The following is a 13,007-nucleotide window of genomic DNA, read 5'->3' as shown; positions in this document are numbered from 1 at the left end:
CAAAAAATGGATAATCTAATCTCAGCAAATTATTTTTGTTATTTTTTAAAGAACCAATTTTGGTTCAAGATAAATATGAAGAAATAAAACACGAGCAATTCATGTATGACATTTTCCCTATGTAAACAAAAGAGACAAGGGTACAAAATTCCATTTTAAGAATTTTATTTGTGAGTTGTAAACCCAATTACTTTTGAAATCTTTTAATCTATAAATTTTGCAGTGTAGTGGATTTGTCTGCATGGCATGTGTAGAGATACAATGTGTTTTTACTGATGCTCATTTTTTACAGGATGCTAAGAACTTTTCATGTTGATATATTTATTCTGTTAATGTTTATGCTTGTTGGTGTTTATGCTTGAGATTCAATACAAATTTTATTTCAGCATCTTTCTCTCCTTATCAACAGCAGTCTTAGGCAGTCTTAGGAACATATCACAGGAACATATAAGATTTAATTAACATCAAATATTGCCTAAAGAGTCAAGTTCTCAATAAGCAAGCTTTTGAGAGCCTCGATTGGATACTGGGCTTGTTTCAAATCTGTTGAAATTCTCTTTATAGAATTGTTCAGACTAAAGTGCAGGCAGCCTCTGAGACGAGGTCCACCTGCCTAGTGCCTTCTTGGGAATCTCCCGTGCTCTGGTGCTTATCTTTACTGTTAAATGATATGGCTGCCATAGATTTTGTTTTCAGCATAACGTATCTGAGAGGAATGCTTTACGTTTATATATATATTTTAAACTATTCAGAGTATTTAGAGAAGCATCTATTATAGGGATCAGCAAGATTTTTCGATAAAGGGCTGGATAGTGTTTTAAGATTTTGTAGATCAAGAAACAAAATCAAGGATGATTTATGTACCATCCATCTCTAAAGAACACCAGCCTTCACAAATTTTTATTGTTAAAAATATAGTAATAATGTACTATAGTATTTAAAATATTGACCTGCTAGTAAGAAGGATGGAATTAATTTATTTGAATAACATTTCACTTATTGGAGTACAAAAATTAATGTTCCCTACCATCACTCAGTCACTAATATTCATTTGTCAATGTTGATATCTAATGAGACTTTTTATGTATTTCTTTTTTTGAAAATATCTTTTCACACAGATCCATAATGCTGAATATTGGTATCACTTCATGATATCAGTATATCATGGCTTTAATTCAGTATCTCTATCACTTGGCATTTATAGAATTCTGTTAGATCCTTTTTTTATATATATATTTTCCTTTTATCAAATCTGTCACTTCCAATTGAAGGTTGAGTGGAAACTCCTCTAAGTCATACAATTAAATGATTTTTGAATGTGGATGTTTCCCAAGCACCTGTATTAAGATCAGAAAAAACGCTGCTTATACTGTAGTTTGAACTCAGAAAATAAATCTGCTGGAAATTTGTGTGGGAATGGAGAGCATGCTTCACTTTTGACAGCATAGTAAATACACAAAACACATGAACATTGTGATGTAAACACTTGTGATTTAAACAACTTAGTTGTCGTCATAAATGAGTTTGTGTCTGTGTGTGTTAGTTGCTCAGTCATGTCAGACTCTTTCCGACCCCATGGACTGTAGCCCACCCGGCCTCAGGCTCCTCTGTCCATGGAATTCTCCAGGCAAGAATACTGGAGTGGGTCGCCATTCCCTTCTCCAGGGGATCTTCCCAACCGAGGGATTAAACCTGGGTCTCCCACATTGCAGACAGATTCTTTACCACCTGAGCCACCAGGGAAACCCATAAATGACTTTACTGCAGTATAATAAGTTTTGCATAAAAGCTAAACTTGCTGTTTAATAGGTTGATTCATTAAGAAATTGAATAATTGAGTTGAATTCATTAAGAAACATTATCAAATCTATAACAACATATAATCTTCAAGACCTTTTGATAATATTGGTTGGAGTTGATTCTTCTTGTCAAGAAAAATTTCAGTTATCAACCTCCATCTCAAAAAAATCACTATATGACTTTATCACTGCTAAGCCTTTGAAGTGGCTTGTGGTAGGGTGAGGCCAAATATTCAACTTCTGTCTCTAACAAAAATTCAAGGAATTGATGAAAGTTAAGTCCACAAGAGTAAATGGGATTGTTGGTACTCCTGGCTCAATAATATAAGATTCAAATATTTCCACCGAGTACCTGCTCATCAGTATCATTGGCTTTCATTCTCACAAACTTATAAATTTGTTCACCTAAGGCTTTCTTTGTGTTTCATTATTTTTACCTGCCATCAGTTATGTCGTAGCAGATTCCACTTCAGATTGTAATGAATTGCTGTTTTCTCAACTCCTTTGAAAATATTTTTGCTTGTAGGTGTGCCATGCAGATTATTCACAGAGGCCAATTTTCAGTTACTTCAATTTTGGCATGGATTTCACTCATAAACATGCTTCCCAGGTGGCTCAGTGGTAAAGAATCTGCCTGTCGGTGGAGGAGCCACAGGAGATATAATTCCATCTCTGGGTTGGAGAGATCCCCTGGAGAAGGAAATGGCAACCCACTCCAGTATTCTTGCCTGGGAAATCCCATGGACAGAGGAGCCCGGTGGGCTGCAGTCCATGGGTTGCAAAGAGTTGAACACATCTGAGCACACACGCACCTTCTACTTAACCCAGAAACAAAACTAACTTTGCAGCACTTGTGACATTTGTTAATTCATCAGAGCCAAGGGTTACATGTCAGAATCATTCGCTTTGTTTTCTAGTTGATTATGGGCGTTGGTCCTAATATCCTCAACACTGTGTGGATAGAACATTGAAAAGAAGGAGGTTGTGGGGAAAGATGAGGCCAGAGGAGTTAGGTTGTTACAGGCCTTACCTGCTTGCTGTTCATAATACTAGAGATGTATCTTCCAGGACATTGAAAGTTTCACGATTTTTTGTTTGTTAGCTTGCTTAGCCTCACAGGCCTTTATTGAGAGGAAAAAAATATCTCCAGGGTAAACCCAATCTGGAAGAGTTAAATGTGAAGTTGTTTTGGTTGAAAAGTCAGAAAGTGGGAGACCTAGAGCCTGTGGTCCTAAAGTGCCACTCAACCCTGTTCCCTTAGCCTTTCGTGCAGAACAATTTGAAACCACTGTTTTTAGCTTGACTGGGGAACATGTGATAAAATGTCCTTTGAGCAAAGTGCCATTGCATTACCAGAGCAAGAGGGAAGAGACTTAACCAATCACTGTTATGTATTAGACACTGAGCTAGTAAGTCTTTTAAAATATCTCAATACTCATGGCAATATAATGAGTAGATATCACCAATTTGTGAAACGAGGAAAAAGAAACTTCAAATTCATGGTTAGAGAGGTGTTTTTGTTTGTTTGTTTGTTTGTTTGTTTGTTTTTAAGTATCTGTGGAATCTCAGCTCTCAGGAACAGTGCTATTCAATAGAGCTTTTTACAATGATAGTTACAAACGAAGGTTCTTTATCTGTGTTGTCAAATATGATAGAAAGTAGGCGTATGGCTACTGAACCACCTGAAAGGTGGCTGGTGTAACTGAGGAACTGAATCTTAAATTTATTTGCTTTTAATTCACTTTCATTTAAATAGGTAGATAGCATCTCCTATATGTGAAAATTTAGCTCTAATAACAGTCTCATTCAAACTGATTTGTTCTCCAGTGATCCTCTTTCTTTCATTTCCTTGGAAAGATTATTATGTGATTTATATTTACCTTAGACTATTTTGTCATGTGTATCAATAAATATTTAATTTCACTTATTTAAACTAAAAAGCTGACAATCAGGCCTCAATAAAAAAGCATTTATGGGATTTGATTTTTCCTCCTTAAAAGGAGGAGTAGATCTTTCACTGATTGATTAATGTTTAGTCAGCACCCACTTTGTGCCAGGCCCTGAGCTGGACCCTGGGAATGCAGTGGTATCAGGACAGTCAGTGTCGTCTGGAAACTTACCAGTCCCAGTGGAGAAAACGTAGACATAACAAGCAATTACACTGGAACATTAGAAAATATGGAGGACTTGGCAGCTTGGAAAAGGAGTGAATTAGTCAAAGTGCAGGGAAGTTTTCCTAGAGAAAATGCCCTTTAGTTAGAGACCTGAATCATGAGGCAGGGTTAGCTTTTCCAAGAAGACGTGGAGAAGCAGTAAGGAGACTGTTGTTTATGACGTCTTCAGCTAGAGAGCAGGGACTGCAAAGAAGGGATGGAAGTTCAGTGGGGTGGACTGTGACAGGATGCGAGGTTCAGATGACGTATCCTATGCAGCTCAGTTCCCTGGGGCGCATGGCAGGGCACAGAGGCTAGGAAGGGCTGGCAGGGGGCAGGGGACAGAATAATTGGCACAAATTATAAAACTTAGATGGTGTTTTGGTTTAATAAAAAGCAGGGGGGGGTTTGTTTGTTTTTTACTACACTTACTAGGCATGCTTACTTTCATTACCATTCTTTATTAATTAATTCCAGCTTGAGAGAATTTGGGGGCTCACTCAGTAAGAACTGTAAATCTACACTCTTAGAAAGATGCTTCTCCTCTTACACCTCAGAAAAATCCTTTTTGTACAAATCTGAAATTCCTCTTGAAATGGTCATTTTTCTTAAACTGCCTTAACATATTATAGTACCTTAAAGGCTTATTCGAGAGATACGTGTGTGTGTGTGCTCAGTCATGTCCAGCTCTTTGCAACCCCATGGACTGTAGCCCATCAAAATTCTCTGTCCATGGGATTTTCTGGGCAAGAACATGGGAGTGGATTGCCATTTCCTTCTCCAAGGGTCTTCCTGACCCAGGGATCAAACCTGCATCTCCTGCTTTGGCAGGTAGATTCTTTACCACTGTGCCACCTGAGAAGCTTCACTTGAAAGATGGCCAGTATATAAAGCTTCTCCATTATCAGTTTTTAAGTTAACTTTTTTTTTTTTTTTTTTTTTTTAGCACTGTGCAGCTTTATTAACCATTCAAGTACAGTAGCGTCTGTAAGATCGGGACAGAATTGGGATTTAAAAGTGAACAGATATTCAGCATCTAACAATTTGAAAGAAGCCACTACATACTCTTTTCACAGACATGTTTTCACGGAGCCAATACAGTACTAGCCATTAACCCAGCACACCAGGTGTACTGAGGTAGAAAAGATGCAACAAGAAAAATAGCTACATTAGAAAGACTTCAACACTTTAGAAAAAGAGTAAAACACTTTTCGTTTCTCCCCTTTAGCCCCTAGAACAACATCATACCGTCTGGATCTACCTATACAGTCCTACATCAGCTTCTAGAATATTTGTCAGGAGGGCAAAAGTAAAATGACACTGGCCAGTACAGTCTTTGGATATTTAGGAAGGGGAGGGGGAGAAAGTCAGTTCTCAGATCAAATTAGTCGGCTTCAGTCTCATCAGCAGGGTCTTTGGATTCTTTGTTCTTCCGCACTTCTTCAATGTGCTTGTCCTTCTCTCGCAAACGCTCCAGTTTGGCAGCCATTTGTTCCTCCCGATTCTCTTTGTTGGCTTCCATCTTGTGGGTCATCTTCTCTTACGCCATTTTACTGAAGTTGTTGTTCTCCTCTATCGCTTTCTGAAGCACTTCTTTCTCGTGCTCCCTTTTCTCAGCAAGCTGCTTCAAGACCTCAGCTTCATGGGACTTGCGTCTTTCTTCTGCAGCTTCTAATTTCTTCTGAATTTCCTCCAGGGAAAGATCCTTCTTCTTAGGAGGGGAAAGGGGAAATTCTGGGACAGATTCTTTTGATCGAGGGCTGAGAATCAGTTCAAAAGCCTGGCCTGAGGCACGCTTCTCCAGTTCCTTCACCTGGATATCAGAAGAAGCCATGGTGAAGAGAAGACAAGAGACTGGCAGTGTACTCTACACGATTCACTGGCAAGGAAAACCCTGCTCAGTCCGAGCCGCCTGGCCACACTCTTAAGTTAACTTTTATTGCAGTATAGTTGTTTTACAGTGTTGTGTTAGCTTTTCTCGTATAGCAGAGTGAATCGTATACATGTATCCACTCTTTTTAAAATTCTGTTCCCATGTAGGTTATCACAGAGTACTGAATAGAGTTCCCTGTGCTATAGGGTGGGTTCTCATTATAATTATCTATTTTATATGTAGTAGTATGTATATGTCAATAAATCCCTATTTCTCAATTTCTCTCTCCTCCCTCCCATATCAGTTTTATGCTTAATCTTTACCTTCCTCATCTATGAATAAAGAAAATATTAGTTGCCTAGTGTGTTTAGCATTGGTGTAGGTAGTAGCACTGCCTAAGAATGAAACCTCATGCATGAGTATATTTACTCTTATATTCAGTTTCTTCCTTGAGAGCTGAATATATGGGACCTATTTGTACATATATATCATGTAAAATAGTATACATTAATTAAATGTCTGATGATGATATTTATAACTAGGCATTTCACTCAGCATAGTTTTCTTCTTACATCACTAACCTAATGAGAAGTGGGTGTGATTTTCAACAGCTCGCCATTAAGCTTTACATTGATACACGCCTGCTCTAAACTTGTGAAAAACCTATTTAGAAATTAGCACCTTGTAGAATATAGGGACTATTTAATTAGGGCCTCTACCATCATACTTGTGTTTTAGTGTGTTTAATTTCTTGCTAAATATTGATGAACTTCATAATCTTCATAATTCCAAGAGGATTTAATTAATTTTTACTTTTGGAAGCATGTCTGTAAAAAATGAAATCAGAGCAGTATTATGCCTATAGAAATCACTTCATATATTTTCCCTTGAATAACTGCAAAGTATGGTTGAAATGTGGGGAATTGAGCCACATGAACCAATGTCAGTCAGTAGACTTGTCATATAATTTTCTCTATTTTGATGTCTTCCATTACATTTTTTTTCTATTCATGCATGATGATTTTAATGTTTTACATGGAGGAGTTATATAAAAAATTAGTGTAGTTTCAGTGGCTGATTTTGTGCAACAAACATTAAATCAGTTCCCATGAACAGCCCTTTGGTGCAACCCTTAATAAATGCAAACTTTATTTTTAGTAATGACCTTTCGTAATGTGAGCCTTGATCCACTGAGATGCTCTTCACTTTTGATGCATCTCCAAATCCCTTTTTTTATGCATTTTAAATCAACACACGCTTGCTCTGAATTTATGCATGTGGATTGACGGAGATGTAATTTAAACACATCTGTTCAAATATGCATTTCAGATCAACTTGGTGCCGGTTCTCATAATACGATGGAGTTCTTGACGGGTATTATATCCCTAAAGTACACAACAGATGGCATTTATTAGAGAATGAATAGAAATGAAGTTTAAGGGTGTTGAGCTTTTTGTCTTAAGTCATTCATTTTTTAGTCATAAAACAATAATGGTCTGAAGTCCTGTGCCCCTGTGATAAAGCTTTGTGTGAGCCTGTTCTGTTTTAGATGAATGTCTCTTTGTCAAGATTAAAAATATTTTTGTTGATGGCTCACCATTGAAAGTTAGATAAAAAAGGGATAGAGTAAATAGTAGGCTGTTAAAAGTTAGTTACTAGCTATAATTAATACTTTACAAGCCATATACATTGAATAGCTTCTTGAAAAATCTTTACCACTTTAGGCATATGTCAATGAAGAGTTTCAGATTTATTAAAAATATTGTTACATTAATACTTTGGGGTCCTTACTTCAATGCTAAAAGTGAGATTTCTGTATTAATCTTCAGAGCCAACCTTTGTAACTTTTAGTACAACTACTTGTACTAAAATAAATGACATAATATATTTATAATTTATATGTCATATATAATGACATAATATATATATAATTATTAATAAATGACATAATGTCATTTATTATAATAAATAATATTATTTGTTATAATAATCTATTGTTATAGATTGTTATAATAATATTATTATAATCTATAAAAGGATGATCTAAAATAAATTAAATTAATTTAACATAATAACTATAAAAAGGTTATCTAAAATCAATATAAAGGAACTCATTGCCTTTCAGATTTACCATTTTCAGTTGTGAGATATGCCTAAACGATTGTTATTTCAACAAACGTAGAAAAATATGACATAAACACATATTGTGCATTCCTTAATTCCTCGCACCCCTCACTGTCTGAAGCGTCGTGCCCCTGCACGTATCTCTATGCCCGCTCCTGTGGATGAGAAGCTGACAAGACTGCAATGGCTCATGAGATGCTGAGCCCTTGAGAACAGTGAGGACTGAAAGGTTTTCAGAGCTATAATAACTAGTTTTTAGCACGTATTTCCTGTCCCAGAGTTTATAATGTTGGGAACCAGTCCCTAAGAGCTGAATCAAGGATAAGAAACAAAATCTATATATGCACGCCTTTCCCCTGCATTTAATGGGAAGCTATATTCTCGCATCTGTAATCAGATGCAGGTAAACTAGACTGAGATTATTTTGTGAGCTATTACTGACTTCTACAAATAACACCACAAATAAGTCTCCCCTTCTTCCCCCCAGAGATTTAGACAGAGGGAGTGCAAAAAGAAAGTCATGATTTGTAAGGTAACCTGCAGTTATGTTAGGCAGTAATAGAAAACATTTTAAAATATTTGAAATAATATAATTGCTTTGCACTGGGAACACGCACATGAATAAAAGATGTTAGCAGGTGTCCTGCTAGTATGGAATCTCATGCTGTTGTATTTATTGGAAATATGCACACCATCAGCAGATTTAAATTTGTAAAAAGTAATTGGACCAAGTTTGAATAAAAAACTCAGGCTTAAAATCATGTAACTCCTTTAAACTGAATTTCCAATTTAATAAAATAGAGTTTCTGCATCAAATTACCTTTTATCTTAGATTTTTCACTGTTATTCTGAAATTCATATTTCTGGGTATTTCATATTTTCCCCTTGAAAATACTTTAACACACAATATACAGTAATTGCCTATCATATGTGGTGTGTCCTTTGCATAATATGATAATGGTTTTTGTAGAATTTCTAATATTTGACTATTAGGGACTTAATGTTTAATGTCTCTCTTGGTTGTAATTTTTATGGTGAGTAGCATACAGATTTGTAAACATCTCTTTATTATAGTTGATGTACAAAGATTCATTTTCTTGTTACTTCATGTTCATCAGCACAATCTGTTTTAATACAATAAATTACATGCATAACAGTTTTAGCTTTGTATAAAGGAATAGTCGTCTATAATACTAGAGTGCAATTTGCTTTCTGGTAAAAGTGTTTTGTTTTGTTTTGTTTTTCTCCTTTGGTTCTGTTTTTATTCTCTTAATGTTCTGAACTACATGGTAAATGTAGAGTCAAGTCTTAGTCCATCTTGAGAGAGTGCGCCTGCCTTTCCAGCGCTTCATATCGTGCGGTCGTTATGCTTACCTTTCAACTTTATCTTTTAACTTTCCTGCTATGTACTCTACCACCACTACCACCATCCACCCACCCCTGCTCCTGTGCTAACAAACACTGTCTACAATTAGCATAGGACATTATATTAGTTTCAGGTGTACAACATAATGATTCGATATTTGAATGTATTATGTAGTGATGGCCACAATAGATCTAGTTAACATCTGTCTTCATGCAGAGTTACAAATTGTGTGTGCGTATCCGATGAGGACTTTTAAAAAAGATCTACCCGTTAGGTATGATGTGATAGCCATCGGTTGTGTTTTACCACCTTGAGTTTCTTCTTTTACTTTTTTGATCAGAAATTGATTTGTTAAAGCTGTTTGGAAGTATTCTTCATGATTGGCGCTACATACATAGACTGAAGTGGAATGTAGAGTCTAGTGATGTCACACTTGGTTCATTTCAGGAGATTGTACGTTAGAAGGTGGCACTGTGGGGCCCTGTGCACCCTGTCATGCCTTGTTGTTATCATGCCAGCAAGCCTCTGCAGTTTTTCCTTGTGTCCTTTCTCTCCCCATCTCCAAACCCGTATTATTCCTAATTTCATGTTCTCTATGGTTCATAATCCCATTTATCTCACCACCTTCTCCCATGCATGGAATCTGGCCCCGTCAGCCGCTTACTGTTACCCCCGCTGGTGCATAGCCCTCCAGTGGACTCTGATTCTATTTGCTCAGTCCTTTGGTTTGTAGGTGAAATTCAGTTATTGTGGGCTTCCCAGGTGTCTCAGCAATTAAAAAAAAAAAATCTGCCTGCCGATGCAGGAGACGCAGGAGACCTGGGTTCAATCCCTGGGTCAGGAAGATCCCCTGGAGGAGGAAATGGCAGCCCAGTCCAGTATTCTTGCCTGGAGAGTCCCATGGACAGAGGTACTTGGTGGGCTACAGTCCCTGGAGTCACAGAGTTGGACACGACTGGGCACGCCCACACCTTTCAGTTGTTGTATGTTGGAATGAATCAAATTGCCTTTAAATCAGGCTTTCATCTGGTAGGTCTTACCACCCCAATGCCTTTCTGATAGACTACACATCTCTGTTTACATTGGTGCTCACACACCAAATTTTTTGGTGGTCTAACATCACAGTACAAAAACCTTTTAGATGGAGTGTGGTTCCTGAGAGTTGTCCAGTTCAGTAGGTTTGAGAGGTAGTCGTGTTCCTCTGTGCAGAGGCGTTGCCTCTCAGAGCCTCTGTGAATCTCACCCCATCCTTCTGAGACGGTTGCTTTGATGTCTAAAACAGCACAGAGACAGCAGTATCAGCATGTGATACACTGTGGTTCTTTAGAGCCGTTAGTAGTCTCTGAGCTGTACGTGAGACAGAGGTACTTTGGTTTTTGTGCCAGCCTGTGAACTGTCCAGGACTTGGAATCCAGCACCACCACAGTTATCTTCTGACTATTCCTTAGATTGTTTCACCAAAAAAGGATACAATCAGGGCTACTTTCTAGACCTTGCATAATTTGGGACGTGCTGTGAAGTGTTAAAAATTATCAAGATTTTTTGCTTCCTCACTGGCTCTCTGAGCCAAGGGCTAGTTCTGTCTGTTAATGTTTCTAATCTCCTGGGAACCTATCTCTTCTTCTGATTTGGGCACTGCTGAAAATGTGTGTGATAAGATCTGAACTTTCATGAATATCTTTTTGCTAGCTACTAGCACAGATAGGCTATCTGGTGAGGATTTTTTTTTTTTCCTTGCTTTCCCTTCTACACTTCTTTTCCTTGGCTGAAAGGGTAAGTATCTGAGTAAAGGACTGGGAGTCAGAAACCATAATCCCAGGCCTGCTGTCCTGTTAACTCACTCTGTGTGACTCTGGACAAGCGACCTTGTCCTCAGTGACCTTGTTTTTTAGCATGAAAGTAATAATTGCATAACTGAGGAGAGACTGAGCAGATGATGTTAAGTGGGTATTTTTGTTATTTCATGGTTGTGGTCTCATCAGATGGCACTTGTGTTTCGGGATGAATGTCTCAGTCAAGTCACTCTACAATGACATCCGGTAGTTCATGTTTCTGAAAAAGGAGATCTTTTGGAATAATTGTATCTAGCATTACTGGACATGCACTGCCCACCATCGCAGGGAGGCAGTTTGTCATTTAAAATCACAGACTCTGAAAACAGACCCAGGCTGTACTGCTCATTGCTGCGTGACATTAGGCAAGAGACTTAATCTCTCTGTGCTTCTGCCACATCTATGAAATGGAGAAATTATTACCTATCTCATTAACTGCTGTGAGGATTAAATGAGTCAGTATATGAAAAATACTTGAAGAATGCCTAGAATAGGGTAAGTGTTCAATAAGGTTCAGAGAGGCTGGCGTCAGAAAGCGCCACACAGTCAACCTGGAACTGAGCTAATTCAGGTGTGACTAGCTGTGTCTGTCTTTTCTCCTAACAGTGACTTTGGAGTTTGTTATAGTGTCCTGATGTTCCCTTATGCAGTGGCTTTGCTCCTGGCTTTTAGAATGTTTCTTGGTTTAGGATCGGCTTCCACCAGCCTCAGAGTGAGGCCCAGTATCCCAGCCCCGCTAAACCCAGTGTATGAGGCACAGGCCGCCTGCACACAGCTGCTGTGGTCAGAATGGAACTGGATTACTCACCGTCGGGGAGAGCCTCAAGCATCTTCAGACACTAAGACACGCTAGTGTCTTAGGCCGTGCCATGGAGGGCTGGGGGACAGCCGCTGCTGACAGACCAGCCTAGCGTGGTGTGAGACAGAGCAGAATTGCTCCTTTGGAAGGTAGAGATTTGCACCAAACGGGGGATCCAGAGGCAGTGTCATAAAGAGTGACGGGCCCTTCGTGTAAAATCTCTAGTGTTTCATACACAGGCCCATTTCATGGGACATTTGTGTGGAAAGAGCTCTGGTCCCTTGCTGACTCTCTGCCACAGCAGCCCCTTGAGATGTTCCCTATCCATCTGCTGAGAGGGGCATCCCCAGAGGCTCACTGGGTAAACAATCTGCCTTCAGTGTGTTAGACGCAGGAGATGCGGGTTTGATCCATGAGTCAGGAAGATCCCCTGGAGGAGGGCAAGGCAACCCACTGCAGTATTCTTGCCTGGAGAATCCCATGGACAGAGGAGCCTGATGGGCTACAGTCCGTGGTGTCTCAAAGAGTCGGACGCAACGGAAGTGACTGAGTGCACACACACTTTACTGAGACCGTACCATCCAGTTAATAGGCAGTTTTTGAGTGATGGGACTTAGCACCGTCAAAAACACAAGGAAGCAACTCTAATGCAGCATTAGAATGAAAACTTCTCTCCCAAGTCTCATAAATCTGGCTTCAACTTCAAACATTCCAGCTCAAACCCCATTTCACCAAATTTTAAACTGAAAGTTACAAATAAACGCAGGTCATTTAAAATAAGCTTTGACCCCTTGTAAATGTTTTACTTATTTCTAGAAATAAGAATTAAGAGTGAAGCAACTCTTAGTGAACTAATACATATTTTTAAAAGTACTCACTGGAGAATCACTGCCCTCATTGTAAGCAGGATAGATCAACTCTGGTGGCCAGTGTCTGGGCAGCATCCATGAAGCCTTTACTTAAAAGCCCTAAGAATCGCCCCTTCTCTTCCCTTGCCAGATAGATAAAGGCCAGAAGTGGGCTTCTAGGACTTTGAAGTAGAATGCTGAGATTGATATTAG

General features: G+C 38.6%; 1 protein-coding gene and 1 pseudogene across 5 annotated transcripts in view; one reads left to right on the top strand and one right to left on the bottom strand.

Moving 5' to 3' along the window:
• CDKAL1 (CDK5 regulatory subunit associated protein 1 like 1) overlaps window positions 1–13,007 on the top strand; it is a 579,065-nt gene that overhangs the window by 413,186 nt on the left and 152,872 nt on the right. The gene's annotated exons all lie outside the window — the stretch shown is intronic.
• On the bottom strand, window positions 4,967–5,892 carry LOC133059875 (stathmin-like; annotated as a pseudogene).

This window comes from Dama dama, chromosome 7, assembly GCF_033118175.1.
Source record: "Dama dama isolate Ldn47 chromosome 7, ASM3311817v1, whole genome shotgun sequence".
NCBI lineage: Eukaryota > Metazoa > Chordata > Mammalia > Artiodactyla > Cervidae > Dama > Dama dama.
The sequence above is the reverse complement of the archived record's forward strand: the minus strand, read 5'-3'. Positions and strand labels throughout refer to the sequence as shown.